Consider the following 13,792-nt stretch of genomic DNA (forward strand, 5'->3'; position numbering starts at 1 on the left):
ACGGCAGCTCCAAACTTTTCCCACAGCAGAGAGAGAGAGAGCGAGAGAGAGAGCGCCGGCCTCTGCCCTGCTTCTACCTTAGCTGCCTGCATTGTGCAGTGCCCTATTGGATTTTGTGTTTCACATATGCCGTGCCATCACTCTGCTTCCTCTGCCGCGTGCAGTGTCTGGCGCAGCTTAACTTAGCATCGCACTCTGTCGGCGATCGTTTCAGTCGCACGTCCTGCCCTCTGGGCAGTTGATGCGAGCAACAGGACAGAGAGCCTCCTAGCGGAGAACATAAGAACTACTTGCAACAACCTGCTCGCAAGAGAATGGACGATTTGTCTCGGAGCGGGTGACTGGTGGCCGTTCACCGCTCCCCCCACCCTTGGAACTCGCCCGCTCTACGCTCATCCCACCATTCTCGACTCTAGTCAGAGCGTTGAGCAAAGCAACTCAGGTGTCACTCTGGTCTCTGCGGTCTCAGCTCACGCAGTAATACAGCTCGCGGCTCGACCTGCTCGACTCAGCGCCTCTGCATCGGAGTTCGTCTCTACTGGATATTGTTCTTCGTAGTAATACGGCTATGTATATTACATTATTATGTTATGTACACATCATTTGTTTCTATTTTATTTTTATTTGTTTAAACTGATCAGATTAGGTTCCTGACGACTCCTCTTACTATAGGATTTTTATTATGGACACTCGAATTTACGCTAAATTACGAGACAACCGATAAACGTATCGCAAGATGTGATACACCAATATTTTCCTTGTTTTATTCTGCGTAAGGCTATATGCAGCACTTTAGTCTTACAGTCAAATTTATATATATATTTTTTTCGTATTCTGGTACGGAATTTGCGATGTTAGGCGTCTTCGGAAGGAAACGTTCGCTTTAAAAATATATAGCTTGCGATGTATTTGTACGAGGTTAATGAAATTTTAATACATTATAGCCAAATATATTGCTAATGTAAATCTCAAGTTACAACATTTTCCGATCACCCAAAAAACCATGACAGTGCAAAATAAATCAATAATCAAAAACTTCGCCATATCGCGGAAATTTCAATAAACAATACAAAATTCTTACTCATTATCTGTGTTACAAAATAGGATCAAAAAAGATCAAAATACGGGTATAGTACTGGAATAAACCAAGTTTAAAGGACAATGTGCCTTCCATTTATTTTCTGTTGTGAATGAGTGGTGAGTCATGAAAAAGAGCTAGTTCATTTCAGGGAGTGAACAGTTGTGATCCGATCTCTGAAAAGAACAATTTTGCCCATCTCTAACTCGAACTGTAGCGCAAGTCCAGGTGGCGGTGACACCAGACAGAAATATAGAGGGGCAGAGGGGGACATGGAGCGCAGTGGAGGAGAGCGGGTAAGGCGGCGGGCTTTCAGAGTCCTTCAGCGCAGGTGGGCGGGCGCTGATCCGCTGCTCGCCGGATTACGGCCGGCCGGCCGGCTTAAGGCGGCTGACTCCTTCCCCCACTCCTCCCTCCCCCCCCCCCCCGCCCCCTACGCTGGCCCGCCGAGGGTCGGCGGCCGCGCCGCGCGCTCAGGCGGGGCGCCGTATTTCTGCCTGCAGCTCGGGCACGGCCTGCGACCGTGCTTTCCGCGCCGTTTACGATACGAGGGCACAGGTTCACTGCCTCCCTCAGCATCGCCATTCCACCTCCAACAAGACGCTATTAGGTACGACGGCGACGTAAATTCCGCAATTCGTATTACTGGGAGACTTTCCTAGATGGCTTATTACGTCACGACATTACGTTCAGTTAGTTTTCTAGACATCATGCATTTTATATCTCTTTCTGTGTCGAAGCAATGTTTTCACCTCTTAATGCGTAGCATATCAAACATCCCTAACAACCTACTCAGTTAGTTTTCTAGATATCATACTTCTTTTTATCTCTTTCTGTGTCGAAGTAATGTTTTCACCTCTTAATGCGTAGCATATCAAACATCCCTAACAACCTACTTACATCTAATTTTTGAAGATATGGGCAGTCCAGTATTAATCAGAATTTAAGTGTTACGGCGTAAAGTCAAGCACCGGCACGCCGGTCGGGAACGACGGGGAAGAGAAGGCTGTGAGAAGAAGTCAGCCAATCCCACACTGACCGGACCTCCCTCCAGGACGACCACGCGACAGCAGCGGCCCCTATGTGGAGAGGACATAAGCGCAGTGAACGACTGGTGACGGCCATCCTCTGTTACGCCAGTCCCGCCTGGATATCTGCCTCCCCCCCCCCCCCCAAATTCCATAAGTCCCTCCACATCCTTAAGCGTCATGCACTCTGCCTGGCCTTCCGTATATGCCTCCCGTCCCCCACGCGGACCTGCATACTCTACACCTCCCGCCGCCTTGATCCCCCTCACCCCCTGGTTGCTCCTCTCCTCTCTCTTTCCCGCCCCCTGCCACGCCTTCACTGTTGTGTCCCCCCTACCCTCCATCTCTACACCCTTCATCTCCTTTCCCAAGGTGGCTTCCATCAACTCTACCTCCCAGATAATGCCCTCTCCCTCCATTTAGCCCTCCTATCAGCTCTGATCCTCACCCCCCCTCCTTTCCTCTGTCCTTTCCCTGGACTCCCTCATCCCCCTACTTCCATCCTGTTTTCTCCCATCCCTACCTCCCTTCTCCCCTCCCCAAAGTCCTTTTGTATTCCCCTCCTCTGCCTTTCCCCACTCCCTGTCGCATCTGCCCATCATTCCCCCCCTCTTATGAGTCTTCGTCCTTCATCGGCTCCTTTCCACCCTTCCCCCCCCCCCTTCGTTTTTCCTCTCCTTCCCCCCTTTTTTATTTTCCCATCATTTGTCCAGGTTCCCCCCACCTGCCCTCGTCCGTGGTAAGTCATATTTGCCAACTTTTTAGTGCAGTGTTCAAGTGAATGTTCACTGTTGTTCGTCTTTCCAAAGTGTTGCGAACAGAAATCATGCTGTCGCTGGGTGTGAATTTTATGTCTTTTGCGAACAGAAACCAGACTGTCACCGTGTTTTTTTTTAATTGTCTGTCTATTATTTTACCTGTCTGCTTCATATGTATTTTATTAGCATCATCATCCCTTTGTTTCTATGTCTTAAGTTCCACTTTTTTCCGCCATATTACTATTTAAGTCTCCGATTTTATCGCCTGTTTTTATTGTTTATTATCTTCATTTTTCTAAAACAAATTCTGTAGCCTGAAGAGCGGGATACTAAGCTGCTGCCAGTCCGCCCCCTTCGAAGGGAATCGAAATTCAATAAATAAAAATAAAAAAAACTGGTGACGGCCCAGTTCAATAGCAGCTTCAAGATTAGTGACTTCGATTGCAGTGTTGACGTTAGACACTTCGCTTGTTCTCTCTATGTAGCACAGATTTGGAATTGTCTATACAGAAGAAGATTGATTATTTTGTAGACCGCCTTTTGCTTGCAACAAATCTGTGTAATAGCAAAAATTAACTATTCTGAACTTCCTGGCAGATTAAAACTGCGTGCCTGACCGAGACTCGAACTCGGGACCTTTGCCTTTCGCGGGCAAGTGCTCTACTACTGAGCTACCCAAGCACGACTCACGCCCCGTCGTCACACCTTTAATTCCACTAGTACCTACCAGATTTCAATGGTTTGTTACAGACAAACTGCGAAAGACAGAAACCCATTGCATATATCACTGGATAGTGGAAGGTTCAAAATTTTATATTCACTCAGACACTATACCATACGCTCGACATGAGAACCATGCGTTGATCGAGAAACATCGAAACTGTAGTCCATTCAACACAAGAATCACCGAGTCCACATTTACTGAGTCAACAGCTTCAACAGTTCGATTTCTTAGCTCTTCGAGAGTAGCTGCTGTAAGTGGGACAAAGACTCTGTCTTTTATATACCCCACAGCAAAAATCACAAGGTGTGAGGTCTAGTGACCTGGGAGGCCAAAAGCAACGAACGAGATTCTGTTGTCCACCTCTTCTAATCCAACGTTCTGCGATGATGATGTTACGATAATGCCACACCACAAGCTCAAAGTGAGGTGGGGTGCCATCACGCATGCAAATAAAATCATTGAAATCTGTGTGAAGTTGAGGAAACAACTAACTTTGCAACATGTGCAGGTATGACATTCCTGTCAAAGCTTCCTCTGAAAAAAAGGTCCATAAACTTTGCGAACCGAAACGGCACAAAACACATTCAGTTTCGGTTAGTCTCTCTTATGTTCAACAACGACGCCAGGAATTTGTGATCCCCAAATTTTTACATTATCACGGTTTTGTTTACTCGATAGATAAAACGTCGATTCGTGCGAAAAGATGAGTCGTTCGGGAAAAGCATCCTCCACCATATCCTGCAAAACTGAAAAGTAAAAGTCGTACCTTCTGTTATGGTCACCAGAACCGAAACAGCAACTTATAAGGCTCCCTATGCAGGCGTCGTTCCAGAACACGACACACCGTCATGTGAGGAAGTCGTAGTTCCTGGCCTGACCATCTTTTGGACTTCCGAGGACTCCGTGAGAACGCATCTTTGATACGCTCGATATTTTCATCAGACGTACCTACCAAAAGAGTGCTCTTCCCTTTGCATACGCAACCACCTTCCAAGAACTCTGTATGCCAGTCATAAATATAGTTGTGCGAGGGGTTTCTTGGTGAATTGACGGCCGAATGCACGTTGCACTTGAAAAATGGACTGACTTCGCACGTATTCCAACATGCAGAATGGTTTCTCTTGTGGTGTAGTGGCCGTGTTGCTACAAACAAATAACTGTGCAGCTGAGTCAAAACTTTGAAACTTCCTCTATCCAGCGACATGCGCAATGTGTTTCTATCATTTATGTTCGTCTGTAATAAACAACCGAAATCTGTTGTTTCTTTTTGAATCGTTCGGCAGACAAAAATCAACATTAGTAACGTAAGCTAGATCGTGCTTATCCGAATAAAGTGCTGTGATGTGCGTGTATACAAAATAAACCATCGAGGCAGTACGGTAAATATTTTGACTAAATTATGCTCGATATGCAACTTTAATTTTTACAGTCCGGACTTGGGATAATTTTTTTTCACTTTTAATTCTGCGCTCCAAGCCTAGATCTGGCTGTTCCAGATTCGGCCCATTGTAGGGACGCGATTCGCTTTGGTGGAGCTTCACATTTAGGAATAAATCGAAGTGGTTTACCAGTTCCGGTACTGAGCCAACGGTCAAAGATAACCTCCCGAGGAACTTCGTCCAAACTGGTGGATTAAAAAATAATTTTTGAGTCAATGACATTTGTTTTCCATGCAGAAATTAAAATCCTGTGTTTACGTTTTCTGTGTGTACGTGGTGTATGTGCGTGTATTATACTACAATGAGTTACTGTTCCAGACAAAAATTAAAATTTTGTTTACATGTGTGTGTATGTGTGTGTGTGTGTGTGTGTGTGCGCGCTCCAATGTAAGCAGTGATGTTTTGTTACGTGTTAACTGGAGGTAACTGTGGCGCATTGTTTTATAATGGCTCCTGATAACAGACGACTTCAAGAAGTACTAATTCAGTATCCGGTTCTTCGAAACTACTTGATAAATATTAACTGTTCTCTGTTTCGTTTTAGTTATCTCCATGGAATAATAAATTAAATTGCGATTTGGATCATTTGAATGGCTTGTAGAATGCGGTTGTCGATCAAATACGTCACAAGCCATAGAAGTTCAATGTTTACATTAAGTAACCACTACAGTTGATCAGTGATTATTTTTCCTCCTTTTATGTTTAATTACGACTGGATTCTTTCTCGAAAGTGATGACCTTTTTACCCTTTTACTAGTTTCGTAACTGATCTAACATAAACGTAATCGAAAACGATAAATGACGAAACTAACACATGTTGTTACCTTTCTGCCAAGACAAGACAGAGCTGTTCTGCCGAGCACATCTGTTACCAACGTCAGCCAGAGGTGATCCGTAAACAGCCCCGCCAGCGAACGACTCCTCTGCTCTAACGAGTGGGGGAGAGATTCATTGAATTTGAAGTGACCAAACAAAATCTCTCATTCGCGTCCTAACTTTTTCATCCTTGTCCGAGCGTGTCTCCTTCTCCACCGCATCCACCGCCTGAGAGAGTGTGTGTGTGTGTGTGAGAGAGAGAGAGAGAGAGAGAGAGAGAGAGAGAGAAAGGAGAGAGCTCGTTGGGTTTGAACTGTCAACCATTCTCTGGCCCCAGGCTTCACATTTTTATCCCTCTCATGACCTGTTACCTCTTTTATCGTGTCTAAAATCATGTTTGAAACTCCCAACCTACTCTCTCGCTCTCTGCCTGTCATAGCCCGTTCCCTTCTCTGCCTGCACGCTACGTTAATATTTAAACACCCACACAATCATTCATGGAATATAGAATAAAGGAAATAAAAATAGCTCCCTTAGGAATAAATTAAATAAAACACAGCTCGGTCCATCTTCTCCCCAGAGGTTTAGGACAGTGTTGTCAGAGTAAAATTTTGAGTGGCAGACTCGATAAAGACGCATTGTACAACACGTTGTTCCACAGATAAAACGTCTTAAAGACTGTGATGCGAGGAAAACTAGCTGCTGCTAAAAACTGTACTTATCTAGTGAGCGATAAAGAGAACACTTAGAGACTTCCAACAAACTTTGAACACTATGTCAACCCTTTTCCAACCTTTTCTCGTTCCTATGCTTAACGTCAAATACCTAACACATTAACTTATTTGTAAAGTTATCATAAGTCTGAACCTATTTCATACATTGAGTTCGATTCTTTAAAAAACTTGCAGTAGAGTCTTTGGTTTCCTTGCACTGTTTTACATTGTCAGACGCTTTTACCAGGTCAACAAATCCCATGAAAGTTTCTTGATTAGGACTCTGTACCTTCATTACCTTAGGATTACTTTGTTGTCCGTCTGTACATCTGTTTGTCTGTCCGTACGAAGCTAAAAGCCTTGTTTCCTCGGGAACAGGTAGATGTTTTGAAATTGAAATTTATGTCATACACTACGATATATGGTCCCTTGACGCTGTAAAACACTTAAGCTTCTAAGACAATACAGTCAAAATATATGGCCACTTATGTCGCATATTTTGATATTCCCAAATTCACTCATCGAAACCTATAGGGTACTTCCCATGGACGTAGATCGATTAAATTTGGCAAGAAGCAAGTCTTCATAGTACAATTAAAGCAAAAATCCGAAAATTCTAAATTTGTAATTGTATCACACAAAGAAAATACCTTCCTTTTGTTATTTGTTGTCCGACTGTCTCTCTACACGTCTTTTAAGACTCCTTTTTCTCAGGAATGCATAGAAAATCAAGCGGAAATTTATGTCACATATTAATTTATATTGTCCCGTGGTAGCGCAGCACACTTTAGATTCCACTTCAATGCAGTCGAAAAATATGGCCATTTATGTCACTTATTTTGATATTTGCGAGCTAACATCCGAAAGATGTTCGGGCTCACATGCGGTTCCTCTTCGTTGAAATGTCTTGGCTCAAACTCGTCTAGTGGTTGAACCGCACGTGTCGCATTACACGCCCTAAATTAGACACCTGTGACCCTTTGGTTAAATTGTCCGGCTGATGGCAAGTTTGCGAAATACAAAGTTAACATAACAATATGTAATAACAGTAATAATAATATCGGGAACTAAATTAACAACCCATAAATGACGTAGGCCACACAGTTGCGATTTTCTTAGAATATTGTTTATTCAGAAAGCAATGTAATAGCGAAAGTGGTCGTATTTAGAGTTAGTGTTACACTCGAGTGCATATCCAATTGACACAGTTTGATCATTCACAATCTCATCGCGAAATACAAGTTACCTAAGCTAAAAGTTATTCTAAAGTAACAGTAATATCCATTGCTACAAACAACGCTGTTGGAAGAACATCCGCAACTGAGAATTTTAGCAGAGGTTGAAAATAGCGCTTCAGTTGTAAATTTCTTTATTTTCACACGACTGGTTTCGGTCTGTTATAAGCCCATCCTCAGGTGTCGTAGCTGTGCTGTGGTCCCCCAGCGCCGCGTGTACCAGGCGCGATGTGCTGCCTATGAGCGCTTATAGGCACAGCTACGACACCTCAAGATGGGCTTATAACAGTCCGAAACTGGTCGTGTGAAAAGAAAGAAATTTACGCCTGAAGCGGTATTCTCAACCTCTGCTACTATCCATTACATAATGAACGTTAAATTCCTTGACATAAAACCAATACAGTTTCCTTATTAGCTTTGAATGCCACGGCCAGTAGCATTGCACCAACGTGCTTTCTGATAAATAAATAAAGAACACAAGTAACTATTATGCACTAAGCTTTACGACAAATATTGTATTACCTAATGATACAATAAGGTGTCATGCTGCCATCAGTCAAAGTGTTTTGTGTGGAGGGAATGATGATCTGATGCTTAACTGAAAATACTGATAATTTAAATTTACTATCTCTTTTTAAAAAATGGTTCAAATGGCTCTGAGCACTTCGGGACTCAACTGCTGTGGTCATAAGTCCCCTAGAACTTAGAACTACTTAAACCTAACTAACCTAAGGACAGCACACAACACCCAGCCATCACGAGGCAGAGAAAATCCCTGACCCCGCCGGGAATCGAACCCGGGAACCCGGGCGTGGGAAGCGAGAACGCTACCGCACGACCACGAGATGCGGGCTACTATCTCTTTTAAACAAATAAAGTTACATAGTTGATATTTACAACGTTTGTCATTTTAATGATGCGCTTCTATATGAGATGTCGATCGTTAAGATTGACCAAAGCGTTCAGATTTCAGCATTCAGGTCTTTGTTACAAAACTTGTTAATTTCACTTTAACAGTAAATCCTGAACTACTATAGATATGATCAGTATTCAAGTTTTATTGGGATCATCATGAAAATTTATGGAGGATGGCAGATTAAAATCATTGTGGCTCCATTCCCTGCACTACGACAGACATAAATAGTTTTCATAAATGTTTCCCTTTATGACCAATCTTAGGTCCGCTATATTTAACACTGCTACGTCTCCCTAGCCACAGCTTCTACGGGGTTCCCCTATGACGTACGGGTTTCCTTATCTCACTCGCACACTACAGCGCTTACGCCTCAATAGACAATAGATGCCTGTGAGTTTCCCCCATCTCGTGGTGAATCTGCGCCCTTTGTGGTATCCGGTCCCGGACGACAGGGTTCGTTTCACAATTCCTGAAGGCTGACTCTTTCGGCCATATACAGGGTGAGTCACTTAACGTTACCGCTGGATATATTTCGTAAACCACATCAAATACTGACGAATCGATTCCACAGACCGAACGTGAGGAGAGGGGCTAATGTAATTGGTTAATTCAAACCATAAAAAAATGCACGGAAGTATGTTTTTTAACATCAACCTACGTTTTTTTAAATGGAACCCCGTTAGTTTTGTTAGCACATCTGAACATATAAACAAATACGTAATCAGTGCCGTTTGCTGCATTGTAAAATGTTAATTACATCCGGAGATATGGTAACCTAGAGTTGACGCTAGAGTACCACTCCTCCGCTGTTCGATCGTGTGTATCGGAGAGCACCGAATTACGTATGGATCCAAAGGGAACGGTGATGGACCTTAGGTACTGGAACAGCACATTACGTCCACATGCTAACACCATTTTATTGGTCTTTTTCACTGACGCACGTGTACATTACCATGAGGGGTGATGTACACGTACACACGTGGTTTCCGTTTTCAATTACGGAGTGGAATAGAGTGTGTCCCGACATGTCAGGCCAATACAGGGCTATTACAAATGATTGAAGCGATTTCATAAATTCACTGTAGCTCCATTCATTGACAAATGGTCACGACACACTACAGATACGTAGAAAAACTCATAAAGTTTTGGTCGGCTGAAGCCGCACTTCAGGTTTCTGCCGCCAGAGCGCTCGAGAGCGCAGTGAGACAAAATGGCGACAGGAGCCGAGAAAGCATACGTCGTGCTTGAAATGCACACACATCAGTCAGTCATAACAGTGCAACGACACTTCAGGACGAAGTTCAACAAAGATCCACCAACTGTTAACTCCATTCGGCGATGGTATGCGCAGTTTAAAGCTTCTGGATGACTCTGTAAGGGGAAATCAACGGGTCGGCCTGCAGTGAGCGAAGAAACGGTTGAACGCGTGCGTGCAAGTTTCACGCGTAGCCCGCGGAAGTCGACGAATAAAGCAAGCAGGGAGCTAAACGTACCACAGCCGACGGTTTGGACAATCTTATGGAAAAGGCTAAAGCAGAAGCTTTACCGTTTACAATTGCTACAGGCCCTGACACCCGCTGACAAAGTCAAACGCTTTGAATTTTCGGCGCGGTTGCAACAGTTCATGGAAGAGGATGCGTTCAGTGCGAAACTTGTTTTCAGTGATGAAGCAACATTTTTTCTTAATGGTGAAGTGAACAGACACAATGTGCGAATCTGGGCGGTAGAGAATCCTCACGCATTCGTGCAGCAAATTCGCAGTTCACCAAAAGTTAACGTGTTCTGTGCAATCTCACGGTTTAAAGTTTACGGCCCCTTTTTCTTCTGCGAAAACAACATTACAGGACACGTGTATCTGAACATACTGGAAAATTGGCTCATGCCACAACTGGAGACCGACAGCGCCGACTTCATCTTTCAACAGGATGGTGCTCCACCGCACTTCCATCATGATGTTCGGCATTTCTTAAACAGGAGATTGGAAAACCGATGGATCGGTCGTGGTGGAGATCATGATCAGCAATTCATGTCATGGCCTCCACGCTCTCCCGACTTAACCCCATGCGATTTCTTTCTGTGGGGTTATGTGAAAGATTCAGTGTTTAAACCTCCTCTACCAAGAAACGTGCCAGAACTGCGAGCTCGCATCAACGATGCTTTCGAACTCATTGATGGGGACATGCTGCGCCGAGTGTGGGAGGAACTTGATTATCGGCTTGATGTCTGCCGAATCACTAAAGGGGCACATATCGAACATTTGTGAATGCCTAAAAAAACTTTTTGAGTTTTTGTATGTGTGTGCAAAGCGTTGTGAAAATATCTCAAATAATAAAGTTATTGTAGAGCTGTGAAATCGCTTCAATCATTTGTAATAACCCTGTAGATGATCAATGTGGTGGCCATCACTTGCTGCACACAATTGCAATCTCTGGCGTAATGAATGTCGTACACGCCGCAGTACATCTGGTGTAATGTCGCCGCAGGCTGCCACAATACGTTGTTTCATATCCTCTGGGGTTGTAGGCACATCACGGTACACATTCTCCTTTAACGTACCCCACAGAAAGAAGTCCACAGGTGTAAGATCAGGAGAACGGGCTGGCCAATTTATGCGTCCTCCACGTCCTATGAAACGCCCGTCGAACGTGTACGTCACCCCTCATGGTAATGTACACGTGCGTCAGTGAAAAAGACCAATAAAAAGGTGTTAGCATGTGGACGTAATGTGCTGTTCCAGTCTCTTCTGTACCTAAGGTCCACCACCGTTCCCTTTGGATCCCTAAGTAATTCGGTGCTCTCCGATACACACGATCGAACAGCGGAGGAGTGATACTCAAGCGTCAACTTTAGGTTACAATATCTCCGGATGTAATTAACATTTTACAATGCAACAAACGACACTGATTCCGTATTTGTTTATATGTTCAGATGTGCTAACAAAACTAACGGGGTTCCATTTAAAAAAAACGTAGGTTTGTGTTAAAAAATATACTTCCGTGCATTTTTTAATGGTTTGTATTAACCAATTACACTAGCCCCTCTCCTCACGTTCGGTCTGTGGAATCGGTTCGTCAATATTTGATGTGGTTTACGAAATATATCCAGCGGTGACGTTAGGTGACTCACCATGTATTTAGAAGAGAGCGCGATGCTCGTTAACTCACATACTCTTAAACTCACTCATTGAAACCTGTAGGATACTTCCCGTTGACCTAGAATAATGATATTAGGGAGAACCTATGTTTCACAGTACAAGTAAAGGTAGATTGTTAATTTGTAATTATAGCGTGCGAAAAACTATTTCTTTTGTCATTTGTTATCCGACTTCAAACTAAAAATTAAAACATACTGGAAAGTCTTGGAATTCCCAGGACCGATATCGTGCCAGTGTGAATGTCGACAACGGGCAAAAATCTCTGTTGGTCCGTAATGGACAGGAGACGTCGGCTGCTTAAGTAATTGTCGATGTCAAACAACTTCACCAACAGCCGTGTGACTTAAGATGTTATTTTATTTTATTTTGAAGCCTATCAGTTTCAGGATTTCACTATGCCATCGTCAGGCCCCATATGCAACTCTCCAAAATAATTGGAAAGGTGATACAGAGCCATAAATCTCTAGATGTCGTGAATTCAATCGTTACACTAGTGCTTCATTCGAAGACCTGATGCTGAGTCTTCGAATGAAGCACTAGTGTAACGACTGAATTCGCGACATGCAGAGATTTATGACTCTATATGACATTTTCATTTATTTTTGGGGCCTGAAGATGGTACAGTGAAATGCTGAAACTGGTAGTCTTCAAAATAAAATAAAATATCTCAAGTTGCACGGCTGTTGGTGAACTTCATTGGCATCGACAATTACATGCAAAAATGGTCGACGTGATCAGTTCCTGGTGCCTTTACCTTTCCTGAAGCCAAATTGATCGTAAGCTAAGAGATCCCCAATTTTCTTTTCTATTCTTCTGTATATTATTCTCGACAGTACTTTGGCTGCTTGAGATGTTAAGTTGATTCTGAGGTATTTCTCACACTTCTTTCACATCTTTGAAATCTACATCTACATCTACATTTATACTCCGCAAGCCATCAAACGGTGTGTGGCGGAGGGCACTTTACGTGCCACTGTCATTACCTCCCTTTCCTGTTCCACTCGCGTATGGTTCGCGGGAAGAACGACTGTCTGAAAGCCTCCGTGCGCGCTCGAATCTTTCTAATTTTACATTCGTGATCTCCTCGGGAGGTATAAGTAGGGGGAAGCAATATATTCGATACCTCATCCAGAAACGCACCCTCTCGAAACCTGGCGAGCAAGCTACACCGCGATGCAGAGCGCCTCTCTTGCAGAGTCTGCCACTTGAGTTTGTTAAACATCTCCGTAACGCTATCACGGTTACCAAATAACCCTGTGACGAAACGCGCCGCTCTTCTTTGGATCTTCTCTATCTCCTCCGTCAACCCGATCTGGTACGGATCCCACACTGATGAGCAATACTCAACTATAGGCCGAACGAGTGTTTTGTAAGCCACCTCCTTTGTTGATGGACTACATTTTCTAAGGACTCTCCCAATGAATCTCAACCTGGTACCCGCCTTACCAACAATTAATTTTATATGATCATTCCACTTCAAATCGTTCCGCACGCATACTCCCAGATATTTTACAGAAGTAACTGCTACCAGTGTTTGTTCCGCTATCATATAATCATACAATAAAGGATCCTTCTTTCTATGTATTCTCAATACATTACATTTGTCTATGTTAAGGGTCAGTTGCCACTTCCTGCAGCAAGTGCCTATCCGCTGCAGATATTCCTGCATTTTGCTGCAATTTTCTAATGCTGCAACTTCTCTGTATACTACAGCATCATCCGCGAAAGGCCGCATGGAACTTCCGACACTATCTACTAGGTCATTTATATATATTGTGAAAAGCAATGGTTCTATAACACTCCCCTGTGGCACGCCATAGGTTACTTTAACGTCTGTAGATGCCTTTCCATTGAGAACAACATGCTGCGTTCTGTTTGCTAAAAACTATTCAATCCAGCCACACAGCTGGTCTGATATTTCGTAGGCTCTT

This window comes from Schistocerca cancellata, chromosome 2, assembly GCF_023864275.1.
Source record: "Schistocerca cancellata isolate TAMUIC-IGC-003103 chromosome 2, iqSchCanc2.1, whole genome shotgun sequence".
In the NCBI taxonomy this organism is placed as follows: domain Eukaryota; kingdom Metazoa; phylum Arthropoda; class Insecta; order Orthoptera; family Acrididae; genus Schistocerca; species Schistocerca cancellata.